At 48.9% G+C, this 17810-nt stretch overlaps 1 protein-coding gene across 7 annotated transcripts in view; it reads left to right on the forward strand.

Moving 5' to 3' along the window:
• The first annotated feature begins 443 nt into the window (after positions 1 to 443).
• The window catches only part of CBFA2T3 (CBFA2/RUNX1 partner transcriptional co-repressor 3), a 76231-nt gene continuing 58864 nt past the window's right edge, over positions 444 to 17810 (forward strand). For 5 of the 7 annotated variants that reach the window (XM_083754541.1, XM_083754544.1, XM_083754543.1 and 2 more), the window contains exon 1: positions 670 to 1957. The gene's annotated coding sequence lies outside the window, so the exon portion shown is untranslated. Of the gene's footprint in view, positions 1958 to 17810 lie in introns of all 7 variants that reach the window. The other 2 variants (XM_083754548.1, XM_083754546.1) reach the window with 2 other exon arrangements.

A 17810-nucleotide genomic window follows, 5' to 3' on the forward strand; every position in this document is an offset into this window, starting at 1 on the left:
CTTCTGCACTCCCACCAGCCTTCAGCAGCAGACAGTTATTTTGGCCTATGGCCTGTTTTGACAGTTATCCTGCCTATAGGACTTCTGGTCCTAAACATCTGGAGGGCGTCAGGATGGAGCAGGCTGCTCCCCTCCAGTGACCCTTTGGTGGGCCTTATGATCTCTCAGAACCCTAATGGACCTGGGCAGCTCTACTTAGGAGGGGGTTTTTATAATGTTGGGAGGGAAACGGGCATAAAGCTGACCTAGTGATTTCCACAAGGGAACACAGTTCCTGGATCCCTGCTTCGGAAGGAGGAAGCCTCTTGAGATGCCGGTGGCACTTACTCCCGAGTAGGCAGGCGCTGGAGCTGCGCGGGAAGGCAAGTAAAGGGCAGCAGCAGCAGCAGCCCAGCCTCATCCTCAGCGAAGCCCGGGAAGGCAAAGTGGCGGAGGCGCGATTCCATCCAGCGCGCAGAGAAGAAGGAGGCTGGGAAGGAGCTGGAGTCGGTGGGAGAAGCCGGCGTCGGATTGCGCCTCCTGGCCAGGCTGCTGCCGGGCTGGACTTGCTGCTGCAGCAGCGGTAGGGGTGGAGCGCCGCCTGCCGGGAGCCGCGCGAAGCCCGTCGCCGCAGCAGCAGCAGGCAAGGCGCCGCCGCTGCCAGGCGCTGCATCCAACGCGGCGCGTCCGGCAGGGCTGGGCTCCATCAGAGCCGGAGCAGCAGCAGCAGCGAGCGGAGGCAGGAAGGCGGGCTGGGGGGCCGCCGCCGCCGCCTCTCCCAGGAGCCCGCCTGCCGCCTGCCCGGCTTGCTGGAGCCGAGAAGCCGCCCGACCCGCCAAGGCAGAGCCGCCTGCCATGTCCCGGGGAGCCCGAGCGCCGCCGCCGCCGCGCAAGAGAAGCCCGGAGCCGCTGGCCAGGCTTTGAGGGAGACCGGGAGCCTTAGGCGGAGAGCGAGCGGCTCCCCGCGACGCACTGTGCTAGGCGAGCGCCCGCCGCCCTCGTGCCCAGCTGAGCCACCCTCGCGGCTCGTCCTCCTGCGAGGGGTCGGACGGCGCTCCGAGGATTCCCTGCCCGGGAGGTGGCGGAGCCCTCGGGAAGGAGAGAGGGGCGCCGAGCTGCGTTGTTGGACGGCGGCGAGCGAGAGCCGAGCGGCGGAGAGGGCATTGGGGGGGGCGGGGTGTCCCTCGCCAGATGGCACACCGAAGGGGCGAGCGGAGGAGGCGGAGGCGGCTGCAGTAGCTGGAAGGCAGCTCAGGGAAGAGGAGGAGGGAAAAGGCGACGAAGCCGGCGAGGGAGCAGCGCCTGGCCACTCGCCCGCCGTCGAGGAAGGGACCCAGCTGATCCCTCGCTGCGCACTGCCCCACCTGGGACCCGCGCGGCTGGCTTCACCCCATGGCCCCGACCCAGCGCCAGGCCTGAAGGGGCAGCGAGAATGAGGCCACGTCCAACGGCAGCCAGGCTTCTGCCCGGGCAAGCGGAGGGCGGCGGCCGCAGCGATAGCAGCAGCCGGTGAGCGGAGAGCCCGGCGCTCGGCGTGGGGAGCGCCATTTACCAAAGAGCCCGAGAGTAGGCGCGCTAGCCAAGCGCCGACGCCCGCTTTCCTCCGACGCCGCTTCTGGGTCGCGAGTCACGCTTGGAGGGGCTCTGGAAAAGAGACGGACAGCTCCTCTCCCAAGGCAGGCGGGCGGAAGGGACCGCTAGGCAAGGCGCGCCGCTGGGACGTCGAGGGGCGCATCGGGCATCGCCAGGACTCGGATCGCACCTGCTCAGGGCGCCCCCTCGCCCCAGTCGATGAGCCTCTTGGGGGCCCGGGAACCCCGTTTGGATTAACTGGTTCCCCTCCCTCTCTTTTTTCCGTCTTTCTTTCTCCCCATCCCCCTTTTTTTTGGTTCTCCGGGAACTGTCCGACGCCTGGCCACCTTCCTCGACTTCTCCTGGGACTATTACCTCACCTCACCTCGCCACCGACCTCAGGACTGTAAGTTCCGCTCCGTTCTCTTTTACAGAGCTTACTAGCTTTCCGGCTGTAGGGATGCGATGGGAAGTGGAGGGAACAGAGCGATTTGCGGGTGGGAGGTCGGTTAAGTTGCCTGATCCGAAGAAATGTCGTCGAGAGGGGAACACCCCCCCCCCAGCACGCACTCGCGACTTCTCTTTCTCTTGCCTTTGTTATTTTGACCTTTCGGTGAAGTTTTTGCGGTTGGAGGAGAGGGAGACGGGCATCCCTTGGCCTCTGGGTGTCCCAGCTGTCTTCCCCCCGCCTCGCACTCCCCGGGCATGCTTGTAGCGGTGGTTTCTTTGAACTGTCCCAAAAGATGAAGAGATCCACTGCGCTCCTCCTCTGTCCGGACCTCAACCGGGCAAGAGGGGCGCAAACCAGCAAAGGACAAAAACAAATCCGGGCTGGATCCACCACCCGTTATCCTACCACTTCCAAACAAAGGCGAAGGGTGGGGGGGGGGAGAGATATGAGAGAGAGAGAGAGAGAGAGAGAGAGAGAGAGAGAGAGAGAGATGTGGCCAGATGTGCGCCCCCTGAACCGCCCTGCGCTACGCTTGGGGAGGTTCGCCAAATACTCCACAACGATTTTCCCGAGGGTTGGCTATGGAGTCTCCTGAATGCACTGTGGGGAAGGGGCTGCGTGGACACGGGGCGGCAGAACAGCCTGACTGGGCTTGGGAAGCCGCGCGCGCCTGGTGCCCCCTGACCTGGTGATGGTTCCTGTTCCTTGTCTCTCGATGTACCCCCAAAATTGCTGTTGTTGCTGCTGGGGCTGACCGTGTTTTACTTTTGTGGTCCTCGCTCGCTCTGCTATAGACCCGGCGGCTGCCCAAGTGACAGCCGCTTCAGCGCAGCCAAGGCGAGAGGCTGATATGGACCCCGTCGAGGGTCGCTGGAAGCTCCCGATACTTGTCCGCTCCGCAACTCCGTCGCCTTGCAAGAGGAACCCCAAAGACCCCTTTCTTTCCACCCAGACGGAGAGAGGTTTAAGTGTTCCGAAGAAGGGGGTTCCGGTCCCGTTGCAGGAAGCTCCCTTTTGCCCCGTCTAAGGACGCCTTTGTTTGATCCCTTGTGTTAAGTGCTCCGCAGACATCACCATCCTCTTCGATTTAGCGGGATAGTTAATTCCTTAGAGGAAATGTCCAAGCGCAGAATGTGCGCGTGTGTTTTGTGGGGGAAGGCAGCGTTTCTTGGGGACATTAATTGGCATGGGTGGAAGGGTGAGTGGATGGAGCCTGACCCAGACCTGCCTGGTGCCTCTTGCACTAGTTGGATGACATTAACTTGTGCCATTTGGCAACTCAAACCTTCTGTAGGGAAAGGAAAGCTGGAGGTGGACGAGCCAGGGGTGAGCAGCTTTGAAATTGTGGGGTGCAGTTTTCATAGAACCTCTGATGTGGTTTTTAGGGAGTCTTGCTGAGAACCATCGGGCAGAACGGCAGGAAACCCAAATGAGCCACTAATTGGCATAGGCCACCAAAGCCACTCGGACATTGTTTTGTGTGAACCCTGTGCAAGGAAGACGAACAACTCTTGCCTCACTTTCCCCACCCGCCTGGTTACAAGTTGCCTGAGGAGCTTCTTATCTAAGTTGAGTCCAGACAGTGTAATTTTTAGGAAATGATCGTTGCATACTTCAAATAAGTATCCTGGCTGAGTAATCATCCATGCGCTAGGGTTTTGTCTTGTTTGGTTTTTTAAAAAAACACATACACACACTGACAGGCCTGGGAAGATATCTAACAGACCCCAATTTGCACCTGATTTGTTTTTTCCGCATTGCCAGACTTGCTCGCAGCTTCAGACCTTGAGCCCATGAACATAAATCAAAGAAATGTCCCTGAGCGTATGCAGAGAGTTTGCATCCTCATAACGGGCAAGGCCTAAGTAACTCCCAGGCCCAGTGTAGGGTGCAGAACTTCCAGCCCAGAAAATGTGACTTCCAGAGAGTCTTAAAATCCCAATTCTTTCCATATTAGAAATTAGGCACAAAGTGTGTGTGAAGAGGAAGGGGGTTGTCCGTGGGGCAGGACTGCAGAATGTGAACAAATGAACCTCCATGATTATGACTTGGCAAAATTAATAAATCAATGTGCTTAAGGAAGTGGACTGGAAGGGAGTCCCTCCCTCCATTCACCACCGTCAAGCTCAATACTATTTAGAAATGATATTTCACAACCCCATAATCCCATATGAGTGAGCTGGCTGTGATTGCTCCACTGGGAAAGGGGTTTTTCACTTTGCACATGCTCAGAGGTATTGTCTTCTTTGTTATGGCTACCCCCATCCCTGGGCTCAGTCTTGTAACTGAAAATAAATTCTGGTACAAAGGAGTTGTGAGCCCAGCAAAACAACTTAGGTTGCAAGCTACAAATCTGGACTCTGCATCTGTGTCATGAACCACTCTAGATTAAATCCTTTGCAGTCTCGGTAAATTAGCTACACATCTGTTTGTGAGGCTGGGGTTGGTGTTTTTCTTTTTGTTTTGTTTTTTTCCAAATCTCCAGTTCCAGATACTTTTGCCCTTCTAAAGAACAAAGGGAGTAGATTTCATCTACCACCCCACAAACCCACAAGCACTCTAAGCAAAACGCTGCCTTTCTTTTCAAGGGTCGTGGAAAACCCAGGGGGACACGCCATCTCTGGGACACTCTCCCATGCAACTCCTGTAGGAATGAACTGGAGGGATTTGGACCAGTCCCAGATGGATAAGGAGGCAAAGCTCTCTTGCTGGGATTTTGAAGTGTCAGTTATAATGAGCAGACTGCACCCTCCTAACCCTATTTGAGATATTCACAGAGCTCAATCTGGAGAAGGTTAAGTCAACCATGGTGAATTTATCCCATTTATTTCAATGGGAAATGTGGGAAAAACAAACAAACAACACTTATTTTTTTGAGTACCACTACTAACTTTCCTGGGGAGCCGGGTGTCACCGTGTCAGTTTTGCCAGTGTGGGCTGAATCTTGGCATTCCAAATATATGATGGCTATATATTGCAAGATGCGGTGGTCTCAGAAGAGCATTGGGGATGAGAGCTGATTACCCTCCAAGTGGGTAAAGGACATTATTCACTGTGATGCAGCTCAAAAATGGCTCATATGTTAATTAGCTCAGAAGATAGACTTTTTTTTTACTCAGCAACCACATTCTGCAAATGAGTCAAGCGGCAGCATTCTTGGCTAAGCTGGGTGGCAGCAGCTAAGACTGGGAAGAAAATGTGGGAAGCTTAAATCAAGGGCAGTCAGCATGTGGGCTGCATCAAGCTCATGAAGCCAATTCCAGCGGCCTACCAGCCCTCTCCCAAAATCAAGCAGCTTTTCCTCTCACCCTCATGCCTTACTGACAAAGGTGCCTCTTCTCCCTCTGGTGCAATGGCAATGCCATTGCTAGAAGGTCTTAGCACTCAAGGAAACAGGAAGGAGAGATCCTTCCTGTTTCCTGAGCATAAAGACCAATGTGCCAGATGGAGAATACGAGACTTTGGAAGGTAAGTCAAGGGCTGTGCTTTCCATTGCTAGGCTAGGTTGGGCTGGGTACAGAAATTCCTTAAATTTTACAGGTTTGGATGGAATTACTGTACAATACAAGGATTTGTTGTTTTCAGACCCTCCAAGTGTCCCTATTTTCCAGGGACATCCCTGATTTAGAGAAGCCATCACAGTTTCTGATTTGATCCCAGAATGTCCCACTTTTCCTTAGGATGTCCCTATTTTCATTGGAGAAATGTTGGAAGATATGGAGTTATCCAACCCCCTAAGCCATCTGAAGGCAATCCTTTGTAGGGAAGTTTTCTAAAGGTTTGATGTTTTATTATGTACTGTATTTATATACGTTGGAAGCTGCCCAGAGTGGCTGGGGCATCCCAGTCAGATGTGTGGGGCCTAAATAGTAAAATAATAATTATGGAAAGGGACGTCCCTGTTTTCATCGGAGAAAAGTTGGAGGGTATGTGTTTTAGGAGTATTTGGGGTGTGTGACTTTTCTCTTTATTCCCTGGGAAAAGCCACATCAATGGTCATTTTGTGTGCATGGAGTTACACGTGTTAAAGGATTCTGTGATGCCTGACAGCTGGCAAGCAGGTCAAGCATAGTTATGAACTGCCTAGAACTGAGATGCAGGACCACAGAGTGTGCAAACAGGGGAAATCTTCACGCAAAAGTGTGTGCTGTTCTGCGTGATGATGAAAATGCACCTTGAGAGACAACCTACTAGAACTCTGGAAGAGGCACATGCATTGGACTTGCTGAAGGGGGCATCCCAGGATGGCTGTGCACTGCAGCAGTGAGTAGGAACAGGTGGTGGTTGGGCTATGCCGAGGAGAGGAAATCTTTTCAGCTTGAGGGCCACATACCTTTCTTAGTAACCTTCTATGGGTCACTCGTAAGTGGTGGGAGGGGCCGGAGGTAAAGTGGGTGGAGCAATGAATGACAATGTTACCTCTGCTTGTTTCTATACTCACTCACCCCTCTGCAGGAAAGCAAGAAGCATGTTCTGTGTTCAAGGATGCATTCCAGCCAGGCAAAAACACTCAAGGAAGGTGTGAAGCAGGGTTGGGGAGGCTGTGGCCTAGAAAGAGTTCTGAGGGCAAGATGGAAAGGCAGCCACATTTGGCCCCCAAGTTTAAGGTTCTCCATTCCTGTGCTCTGCTCTCATATCCTTTCATCCCTCACCATAAAAATAAGCATCCCGTTCCCCTCTGTTGAGTGCTGGAGGATAAGCAGCAAGTGCTGTGGGCTGTGCAGAAAGGTGTCTTGTACTGGTTCATGCCAAGCAGGCCCATAACACGTTGGCTGACCCCAGTGTCATAGGCCTGCCTTTCCATTGCAAATAGTATGTGGATGCGTACCAATTCAGAACTGGGTGAAATGGACTCTAGCCCACAAAAGTTTCTGCTGTGATAAACCTGTTAGCTTTGAAGCTGTTAGCCACCATCTCTTAGACACTACGCTTAACACAAAATCTTCAAAAGTCTTGTTGAGGGGATGAACTAAGCCTCAAAATTACACAGCGGTGTGTGGCGGCAATGGGAAGAACAGGAACATATAGGTTGCAGAAAGTGCTTAAGATCGCATTCCAAGGATGCACTAAAGGACCTGCATCTCTGAAACCAATCAGAACTAGGCATCTGGTCACATGGTCTGTCAGGTTCTCCCCCCCCCCATTCATCCCTCTCCCCTACCCCATGTTTCAAAGTCCACCCAAAGGAAACAGGCCTCCATCCTCCTTCTTTCCACTTGCGATGATAAGGATTGATACTGGGTGTGGCTGTTGCAATATCAAAGCAAATACTGAACTGCTGGGGGACCTAGCGAAGATCCTGTGTTGTTGCACAGAGTCCTGCTTTCTGGGGGGTGGGGGCTGAGAGTTTTCTCTTTTTTCCCAATGACATAATGGCTATTTATAACTTTTGGCTCTCTCTGGGTTGCCGCTGGGCTGGGAAATGAATGAAATGCAGCTGTTGAGGGCAGGGGCGGGCTGTCTCTGTGCACGTTTCACAGGCTCAGTTAGAGAAAGCCCCCCCCTTCCCCGTTGTTTTGGAAGGGGTCAGGATTTCAGCTTGTTTCTTTTTTAAAAGTGTGTGCTCTGTGGGAGACCATTAACAGTGCCCCTGTTATTCTCCGAGATCCACATCAGGCTGAAGCAACAACTGCATAAACTTAACTTTGAAGAAGGACTGCGGCTCAGGAGCTAGGCATCAGCTTTGCATGCATAAGGTCCCATGTGCCAACATTTCCAGGCAGGGCTTGGAAAGACCCACCCCTGCCTGAAACCCTAGAAGGCCCCTGCAGACAAGCCTGAGTTGGAGAGGCTGATGTTCTGATTCGGTATATTGCAGCTTCCTACGTGAGCCCCTGGGAGAGTCCTGGGCAGATGGGCCTAATTTGAATAAGGAGCCAAGATGCCCAGCTGTGTGCAGAGTTGTCTTCAGAAGTATTTAATTCATGGTCTTGGGTCATACCAGCTTGAAGTTCTGGCTCAGCTGCCTGGATCATCTCCTGCCAGCCCAACAGCTGGCTCTCCACAAATTCCTCCACCTGTTCATAGTGCTGTTTTCTGACCTGGTTCTGTGGACAGAGAGTCACTTTCATCCCCTGGAGACTGACTTAGCTGTAATCCTAACCTTACGTACCCATTGAATCCTGTGGGACTTTCTTCTGAGTAGACAAGGTCAGGTTTGCAGTCACAGTTTCTAAAGTGAGAGATACACTCGGGCTTAGAGCGCTTTACAAATAGCACACATTATTTCAATTTGTTTTGTCTTTCTTCTCCCGACAAGGATCTGATCACTGCCCTCATCTTTTCCTTTCCTGTGCTGTTGCTAGTTATTGAGGAAGTTCCCGATCATATGGCAATCCATATTGCTATTGCTATTATCAATATGAATAAACATCTGTCCTGCACTTCGACTACACTTTTCCAAGGCTGCTTAAACAAGGTTCAGCAGCAAAATATTTTTAAAAGCAATAAAAGAACAAGATTAACAGTGCAATTCTAGGCATGTCTAGCCAGAAGTCCTACTGAGTTCAGCAGGGTTGATTCCCTGTAAGTGGCTGTAGGAAGGCAGCTTAGAACAGCAGAAAAAAAGCAGCACAAAAAGGAACAACTTCAAAGCTCAGCTTGGTTTTAAAAGCCGGGGGAAATGAAAAATGGTTTCCTTCGTACTAGGAAGGTAAGATAACAGGTTCCCGGGAAAACTTCCCAGGGTGAAAGTTCCATAGATGGAGTCCATCACCAAAAATGATCTTCACTTATTGCACTGCCATGTCACCTGCCTTAGCTAGCGTGCCACAATCAGAAGGGGCGGGAAGGAAGAAGATGACAAGTTTTAACTGCATGAAAATGTGGTGCCATCAATGTACATTAACAGAGTTCCACAGGGCAGGTCTCTGCCTCCGGGAGTTTACAATTTCACAGTGGGTAGGATAGCAGAAGAAAGGGAATGCAGAGAAAGGAAAACAAGGGTAGGAATGGTGAAGGTGAACACCAGTAGTTACTAGCAGCAAGAACTTAGGCTTAGCTACTGTTGGGGTTTTTTGGTTGAGCAGACAATCCAGATCACTCAGATAGGTGAGCCAAGCTGCATTCTATTGGAAGAGGATAAAATGTTTGAGATCATCATTAGCCATTCTGACATGGAGATAAAGTCCCCTCTCACATACGGCAATTGGACAGACACCCTAAGCATTAAGGTACCTTAAAGCAAAATAACATTTGCAAGAACGGTTGCAATATTCTATGTAGTCTTCTCAACTCACTAAAAGTGTGTGTGCTTTCAAAGAGAATTTGCAAACTGAAGCTGTAACAGATACACTCTGGGCTGTAAAGAAATGCATTGTTGCATCCTGAAAATAATATCCCACAAATGCTGTAGTGAGGCAAGTGTCTAGACCTAGAGAACCTTTTCCTGACCTATAAAGCCTTAGGCAGCTCAGGATTCCAATACAGTACCTTCAGGGTCGCCTCTCCCCATATGAACCAACCTAGATGCTGCATTTGTCACAGGGGCCCTTCTCTGTCCGCCTGTCTGCCCCCTTCAAGGGAAGTAGAGAGGGTGGCAACACAGAAACAGGCCTTCATTGATGACTCCCAGTTGACAGAAGGCTTTCCCCAGGGAAACCTGCCTGACACCATGGTCCTCTTCTTTTAAACATCAGGCTAAATAATTTCTGTTTGCCCAGGCCTTTGACCAATAATATGGAAGGTGTGTGTGTGTGTGTGTGTGTGTGTGTGTGTGTGTGTGTGTGTTTGGTTTGGTGCCAGGTTGGGTAGGATTTGTCCTTTTATAAATATTCATGGGTGAGTCATGTGTTTTATTTTTATTTATTGCAGGCTTTAAATGTCTTTTATGCTGGAAGTCACTTTGGAACACTCCATTGTGTGGGGAAAGAGATGAATGTTTTCTGTTGAACCAGCCACTGCTTCCTTAAATTCTGAGCATTTTTGTTGAGTCTTTCTGGTGTGCAAAATGCTTCCCCTTTTACATTATCACAGTAATCTTAACAACAGTCCTGTAAGGTAGGGTGCTATTACAACCCCACCCCCCATGCAGGGCATAGGCTGAGAGTGAAAAGAGCCTTGCTTAAAGGGACCTGCAAAGGTCATGACAGAGGTGAAATTCCTGGTTTTCAGCACATGGTGGAACTGCTTTCTGAGATCAAACTAAGGAGGTGGTATAATTGCAGGAGCATTTGCAGAGGGAAATCAGCAGGCAAGAGTTGTTGGTTTATTTACTCTCCCCTGCTGCATATGTCTCAACTACTTGTGGGTCCCCCATTCATGATCCCCAGCTGTGCTGTTAGACCAGAGGTAAGCCCAGCAGTGAGAAGGGCATTTGCAGGGATGACTCAACAGAAGAATCAAGCACCTGTTAACAAATTCCTCCACCCCTGTGTTTGTCTCAGGTTTGCCATCTCTCACACAAACCCTCCATTTAGCTCATAGGAAGTAATAGCTCTGCTCTGTTCTGCACTAGTCAGGACACATCTGGAGTGCCGTATCCAGGTCATTTGAGGAAGGACTTTGAATGAGAGGAGGGTGATCAGAATGGTGAGGGCTGGATGAGGAATGGGTGAAAAAGCTGGGGATGGTTAGCCAGGAGAAGAGAAGCTTAAGGGGTTAGGGGAGTGGGAGAGACATGAAAGCAGTCTCCAAATATCTTAAGGGCTGTCATGGAGAAGATGGAGCCAGCATGATGGAGCTGGAGCTTCAGGGAGGTATTGGAAAACAAGAGCTGTGTGGGCTACTGTGTTATGGCCTTTAGTCCCTAAGGGTGCTGTCCTCTCATCAGTGCTGAAGTAAACAACCAGTCCAGTTGGTTTCGGTACATGATATAAAGCACTCAGCGCTTGCGGTGTGGGTGTCCTGCTATGGTGGTAGTGTCACTCTTGCATTAGGAGAAACTTCTGGAATGGTGGAACATTCTGCCTCAGGAAATGGTGGGCTCTTTTTCACTGGAAGTATATAAGCGCAGCTGGGCAAGCCACCTGTCAAGGATGCTGTACTTGCAGATTCTGTACTGAGCAAGGGGTTGGACCAGATCCTATCCAACTCCTATGATGTGGTCACAAGTGGGCCTGCTTCATTTTCAGTGCCTAGGAGGTTGGAACAGGGCTTCTTTTGTGGTGGCTCCCCAGTTGAGGAATCCTCTCTCCAGAAATACCCCTTAAGAAAAGCCCTGTTGGTTCAGCCCAAAGGTTCATGTAGTCCAGCATTCTGTTCTCACAGTGGCCAACCAGATGCCCCTATTGGGAAGCCCACCAGCAGAATCTGAGTGCAAGAGCATTGTCCCCCATTTGTGATTCCCAGCAGCTGTCATTTGGGGGCATACTGCCTCTGAAAATGGAGGTACAACATAGCCATTGTGGCTACTAGCCCTCAATAGTCTTATCTTCCATGAATTTAACTAATTCTCTTGTAAACCCATCCAAGATAGTGGCCAACGTGGCAGCAAATGCCACAGTTTAACTATGTGCTGCATGAAGAAGTCCTTTCTTTCATCTATCCCAAATCTTCCAACATTCAGCTTTCTTGGATGGCTCCATTGGGTTCTAGTGATTTTATGTAAATTGTGTTATTTTTATTGTTGTTAGCCGCTCTGAGTCCGGCCTCGGCTGGGGAGGGTGGGATATAAATCAAATATTATTATTATTATTTGTTTTCTGAGAAGGAGAAAATGTGTTTTTTTCTATGCACTTTCTCCACACTAGGCATAGTTTTATACATCCGTTCAGCGCCATCTCTCTTCCCTCCCCAATGTCTCTTGGCTTTTAGGCAGCAATTGAACACAGTTTTATTTGGTGGACTCTTGGTCAAACAATGTTCCTCTAGGCTGTTCTCAATGGGTTTGTTTCCATTGTGCTTTTTTCAGCAGTTTGTTCTCAAGTTTAGCAAGCCACCTTGAGGATCAGTTCTGATGGAGAGGTTGGGGCACAAATGTTATAAAGGAAGGAAGGAAATGCACCTCGCCTTGGCAGATGTGAGTTGGGGAACCAACCCTTTGCCAGGTTCACCAGTAGCTCCTTCTCCCTCTGCCCAGGACATGGCATCTACTACTCATGTCTTGGTGCAGTTCCACTGGTGGGTCAGGTGCTGTGTACACAATGCAGGAACTACAGCATCCCCTCCTCTGGAGACTTTTCAGGTGCTGCACCAGACAGTCACAGGTGAGGCAGACAGATAGAGGGGGAGGGGAATGCTCAGCGTCCAATGGAACAATCATATCCCACCTTCAGCAGGTTGAATTTTATTTTTTGGTGGTCCCAATTCTACAATTACGTTTTGATTTTATAGTTGTCAACTGCTCAGGAGTTACTTTGGATATGAGCAGTATATAAATTAATTAATTAATAATAATATAGGTGATATAATAATAAGAATAGTCAAAACAATATATAAACTATATATTAAAAAAATTCCTTCCAGTAGCATCTTAGAGACCAACTAAGTTTGTTATTGGTATGAGCTTTCGTGTGCATGCACACTTCTTAAGATACCATGCACACAAAAGCTCATACCAATAACAAACTTAGTTTTTTAGTTTTGTTTCAACTATGGCAGACCAACACGGCTACCTACCTGTAACTAATAATAATAGTGGTAGACATTGGGGAAGAAGAGCATTAGAAGCTTTCCTAATTTGAGGAAGAGTTTATTGATGGACTTGGAAGATAAAGAGGGGGGCAGCAGGCTGAACAGAGGCAAGGAGTTCTTCAATCTTGAGTCCCCAGATATAGTTAGACTCCAATTCCCATCATTCCCAGCCATCTTAGCCAATGGTCAAGGGTGATAGAAGTTGTAGTCCAACAAAATCAGGGTGGGGGAAGGCAAAGTTGAAGAATCCAGGTCTAAGCCGCCCTTCCTTAGCCTGGTGGCCTCTGGCTGTTTTGAAGTACAGTTCCCATCTGCCTCAGGCAACATGGCCATGCTGGCTGGGTCTGTTGGGAGTTGTCATCCAAAATAGCCAGAGGGCACTGGCTGGGGAAGGCGGCTCTAAGCATAGGGAAGAGGCTGACAGAAAGAAGCAGGCAGGAATTTGAGAGGAAGCGAGAAGCAACCAGCCTTCATTGCTTCTGCCCAGACACACCCCTAGGGATGGGGAAGAAATTCAATTTTGTTTGCATTATATTGAGGAACAGCCTAATTTGCACTCCTCAAATCAATAAACGAACCAAAACACAACTAACCCCCCCCCTCCATATTTCTGTGATGCAGCTCTCTAGCTAAGCATTGTGGACAAACATGCACACATTAGTGAAAAGGACATACAAATGCATTTCATTAGGGGAAATTGCTTGCGAAAATTTTGCTACACTGCATGCAAAAAAAGTGTGTTTTAAGATGCTGACGAGTTTTCATGAGTATTTTTTTTAAAAATCACGAGTTGCTGCTGAAATGTGGAGAGCTGAATTTAAGATAGGGGGAAATGAGGGAACCTAAAAGTGACAGATTCATCCATCACTACACACCGCTCCAATTATATATTGCTTTGGTTTCTTTCTGGGGCTTAAACAGATCTATGATCCACCCCCACCCCAATTTGCCCCTGGCTGCCTTCCTCATCACTGCCTCTGCCTAACCAGAGCTGCCTCCACAAGTCACTGGGGCTCATCATCACCACCCTGAAATGAATCTTCAGCTCCTCTGCTAATGTGGGGAGGCCAGGTCAGAGCAAGGGGATAGAGCCTTGCACTCTGCTGCTTCATTTTGTTTTCAGATTCTCCCCCCCCCCCTTCCATGTTGAGGGGGAAACTGTGTCTCACTTAATTCCCAGCATATGGCTCAGGAACAGAACCTTGCCTGTGGGTAGGAGGAAGGAGTTGAGCAAGCACAGATTCCGTGGCAGCAGCTTGGGCTCTCATGACAATTGAGTGGAGGAAGAGGGTCTGCATTAGCTCTGCAGGAGAGTGCAGGCACTGCATGCAAAAAAACTGCTCCCATATTTAGCCCATAGTTCACAGGTCACCAATGCAGTGCTCATGGAGACAGGGAGGCCTTCCTGGGTCCAGCCTTTGTTACGGAGGTAATGTGGTGGTGTTGTCAAAGCCTCATCCTATACCCACCCGATGGTTTGAAGGCTGACGGAAGCTGGGTTAGAGCACTGGACTAAGACCAGGGAGGCCCCAGTTCAAAGCTCAATGCTGTGAACTTCACTGGGTAACTGTGGGACAGTCGCAGCCACTCTCAGCCTGCCTACATCACAGGGTTGTTGTGAGAATAAAATGGAGGGAGTGTGATATCCATGTGTGTCACTTGGAGGGATGGTGGGATAAATATAAATAAATCTTCAGTGTTTCCAGCAAAAAAAAAAAAAAAGAACGAAAAGAAAAGGCATAAAATCATTGAGCTGGAAGGGACCCTGAGGATCATCTAGTCCAACCCCCTGCAATGCAGGAATATGCAGCTCTCCGTTATGGGGATCAAACCTGCACCTTTGCCTTATAAGGAGGCATATAGAAAGCAGACTTTTCACCACTGATGGATAATATATGGGAAGCAAATAATGGCACCTGGGGCTCCTCCCAGGATGATACCCCACCCTCCCTGCACAGTGACATATTGTGTTCCAGACCTATGGCTGTTCTCTAGCTATCCCCAGCCACCAAGCCTCTTCCTCTTCTCTTCCTTTGTCTTAGTTCTAAGCACAGCTAGGGGAAGGGCACATCGGTGTTGCAGCAAATGTCTTTTCTGACCCATGGGTTCAAGCTAGAAGAACAGAGATTTAGATGAAGGCTGGGGGAATATGTGGGCCGTGCAAACATTGCTGGACTACAAATCCCATTGTCACAGACCATTAGCCATGCTGGCTGGGGCTGATGGGAGTTAGAGTCCAACAACATCTGGAAGGTCCCTGGCTCCCCTACTCCTGACTGAGACAAAACGGTTAAGGAGAACTTTGCAACATCACAAGCGGTTTGACAATGAAGCAGACTGCTTCTGAAGATGGTGGGTTTTCCTTTGTTATGCATTTTTAAGCAGAAGCTGGGTGACCTACACTAACAGGGGTGATGTTGTAGTGGGTTTCTTGCACTGGCAGGCCTTTGAGATCACTTCTAGGATCTAGGATCTTAGGAGAAAACTCTAAATGTTAGGAGAAGCAGCATAGCTGCCATTTTCAGTTCTTTTCTCTGGGTCCATGAGGACTCACAGCACCTTTCTTTTTAAAAACAAAAGCTGGTGTTTAATTGTGAATTCCACCTGCATCTGTGTTTGATGCACTTTCCTAAGTTTTCCATCACTTGGTTTTAGGAACATAGGAAGCTGCTTTGTACTGCATCCATTGAGCTAAGTATTATCTGCACTGACTTGCAGTGGCTCTCCATGTTTTAAGACCTAGTTCTCTTCAAGCCCTACCTGGAGATGTCTGGGATTGAACCTGGGACCTTCTGCATGCAAGGCAAATGCTCTACCCCTGAGCCACATCCCTGTGTCTCTCATGGAAACAGGTGCCTTGTCCCACCTCAGATCCAGCCAGCGTGTTGGGGCTTGCTCTGGTTCCCTGCAGCTGCACCCAAGGGCCAGGCCAGATCGTGTTGCTCTGTTTACTCTTGGTGGTCAGGGAGGATGTTCGCGTTCCCTGAGCACAAGACAGCTGGTAAACAGTGGTGGTGTTGGCTGGGTAGCCAGCTCCTTTGTCTAGTGAGGAGATCATTAAGGGCTCAGCTTCCCACCTGTTCTGACAGGAAATGGCCCAGCTGCCTGGTCCTCCCGTTTCCTAGTAACAGTTGACAAGATGGTGGCACAGAAGGGGCCTCTACCCAAGATACGTCTGTCAGTCACTCGCACTGTGCGCAGGAAGATGCTCCCGCTAGAAATGGAGCCGCATTATTCACACAACTTGGAGCACCTCTTAGCAGGTTGAGGAGAATGGACATTTCCTCGTTACCCAGCAGACATCCAGGTGTGGCATCCAGGCAAGTAACCTTTACTTGCTAGTGGTCTACTGGAGCTTTTGGCCCTCCAGGGTGGAAAATTCATGTGGGTTAATTTGGCACTTGCTGAAGAGATTGCTGAGATGCTTTCTTTTTGAATGCTTTAAGGTTGCAGCCTTTGCCAACCTGGTGTGCTGTGCTAGCAAGGACTGGCGGGAGTTGTAGTTCAAAACATCTGGAGGGCACCAGGTTGGCAAAGACTGCAATGTGCCACTTCCCTAGGGACCAATGCCAAAAGACAGTCAATGGGGGAAAGTTTAGCTTGATCCTCGTAGGGCCAAATCCTGATAAAAGAGAGTGGAAAAGATGGAAGTTTGGGTTTCATGTTCTTAACAGTTTCTTGAATTTCGGGGGATCCTCACTGCAGCTGTTCAGAGCTAACACTTGTTGTTCCCTTGTTGTTCTTTCTCGTTTTATAACTCATATTTTGTTTGCATTTTATTATAGGGAAACTTGTTAAAGCTTTTCAGTGCCTCCAAAGTCTAGCTGCCAAATGACTTTGCATTTCAAAATCTCAAACTTTGGCATATTGTATTTCTTTTGCTCATGTCCTTAATGCATTTGTATGCCACCTTTTCCTCCCAAGTTACTCAAGGTGGTTAACTAGGTTCTGCCACTCCACATTTAGTTCCCACAGCAACTCTGTGAGGTTGGTTAGGTTGAGAGTCAGCGAGCTTCACAGCCCATGGGCAGTTTTAACCCTGATCTCCCAGTCTTCTTAGACCTGATGACAGAACTCCAATGGGGTGTTAATGCCATGCTAGTGGGGCTGAACCTGCACCTCCTGGGCGCAGCTGGTAGTGTGAGTACTTTCTGCCATTTAGTCGTAATGATCTCAATAAACCTTTTGGAACTAAGCTGCTCCCTTTCGGCATAGTACATAGCTACATAATAAGACCAGATGAAGAATCCTGCCGGTTCAGGACAAAGGCCAATCTAGCCCAGCATCCTGTTCTCTCAGTGGCCAATCAGATGCCCCTATCAGGAAGCCCACAAGCAGAATCTGCAGGGAACCATGCTCTCTCCCATTGTGAGCCCCAGCAACAGGCATTTGGAGCCATCCTGCCTCCAACAGGGGAGGTGCAGCACAGCCATTGTGGCTAGCAGCCATTGATAGCCTTACCCTCCATGAATTTGTTCCACCCTCTTTTTTTAAAAAAATAATATTTATTAAAGTTTTAAGGGGTACAAAAAGAAAAAGTAAAAAAATCATTTTAAACAAAAAACAATACAACACATCCCAATAGGTAAAGAAAAAAGGATAAGATACAAAAGAAAGAAAAGAAAAAAAACAGAGAAATAAAATCCATTAAACAAAAAACAAAAAATAAAGAAAAATACAGCAAATCTTCCCATTACTTATCTTTCATTAGCTTATTTCCTTGACCTCCTCGCACCTCCCTTTTTTGTATTCTAGATCGATTATCCATTTCAGCAAATCCTTTCCCTCTTTTCAAATTTTAGTCCTGTAATTTATCTTAGTATAATGTAGCTTTACTTTCCCTCCTTTCACCAATTAACAGTCAGTTACAGTATTCCCAAATCCTTTATATCATTCCTGCTAAAATCACATAACATCATTCCAACATCCTTCTAACAGTCATTAATTTTACAATGTTTCTGTAAATAGTCTTTAAATTTCTTCCAATCTTCCTCCACCGACTCTTCTCCCTGGTCTCGGATTCTGCCAGTCATCTCCACCAGTTCCATGTAGTCCATCACCTTCATCTGCCATTCTTCCCGGATGGGTAGATCCTGTGTCTTCCAGTACTTTTCAATAAGTATTCTTGCTGCTGTTGTGGCATACATAAAGAAAGTTCTGTCCTTCTTCATTTCATTATATATCATCTCCCAGAAAGCCTTAATCCTTGAGCACGTCCACCAAAGGTGAAAGAATG

Source organism: Podarcis gaigeae, assembly GCF_964106915.1.
Source record: "Podarcis gaigeae genome assembly, chromosome: 8".
Lineage (NCBI taxonomy): Eukaryota > Metazoa > Chordata > Lepidosauria > Squamata > Lacertidae > Podarcis > Podarcis gaigeae.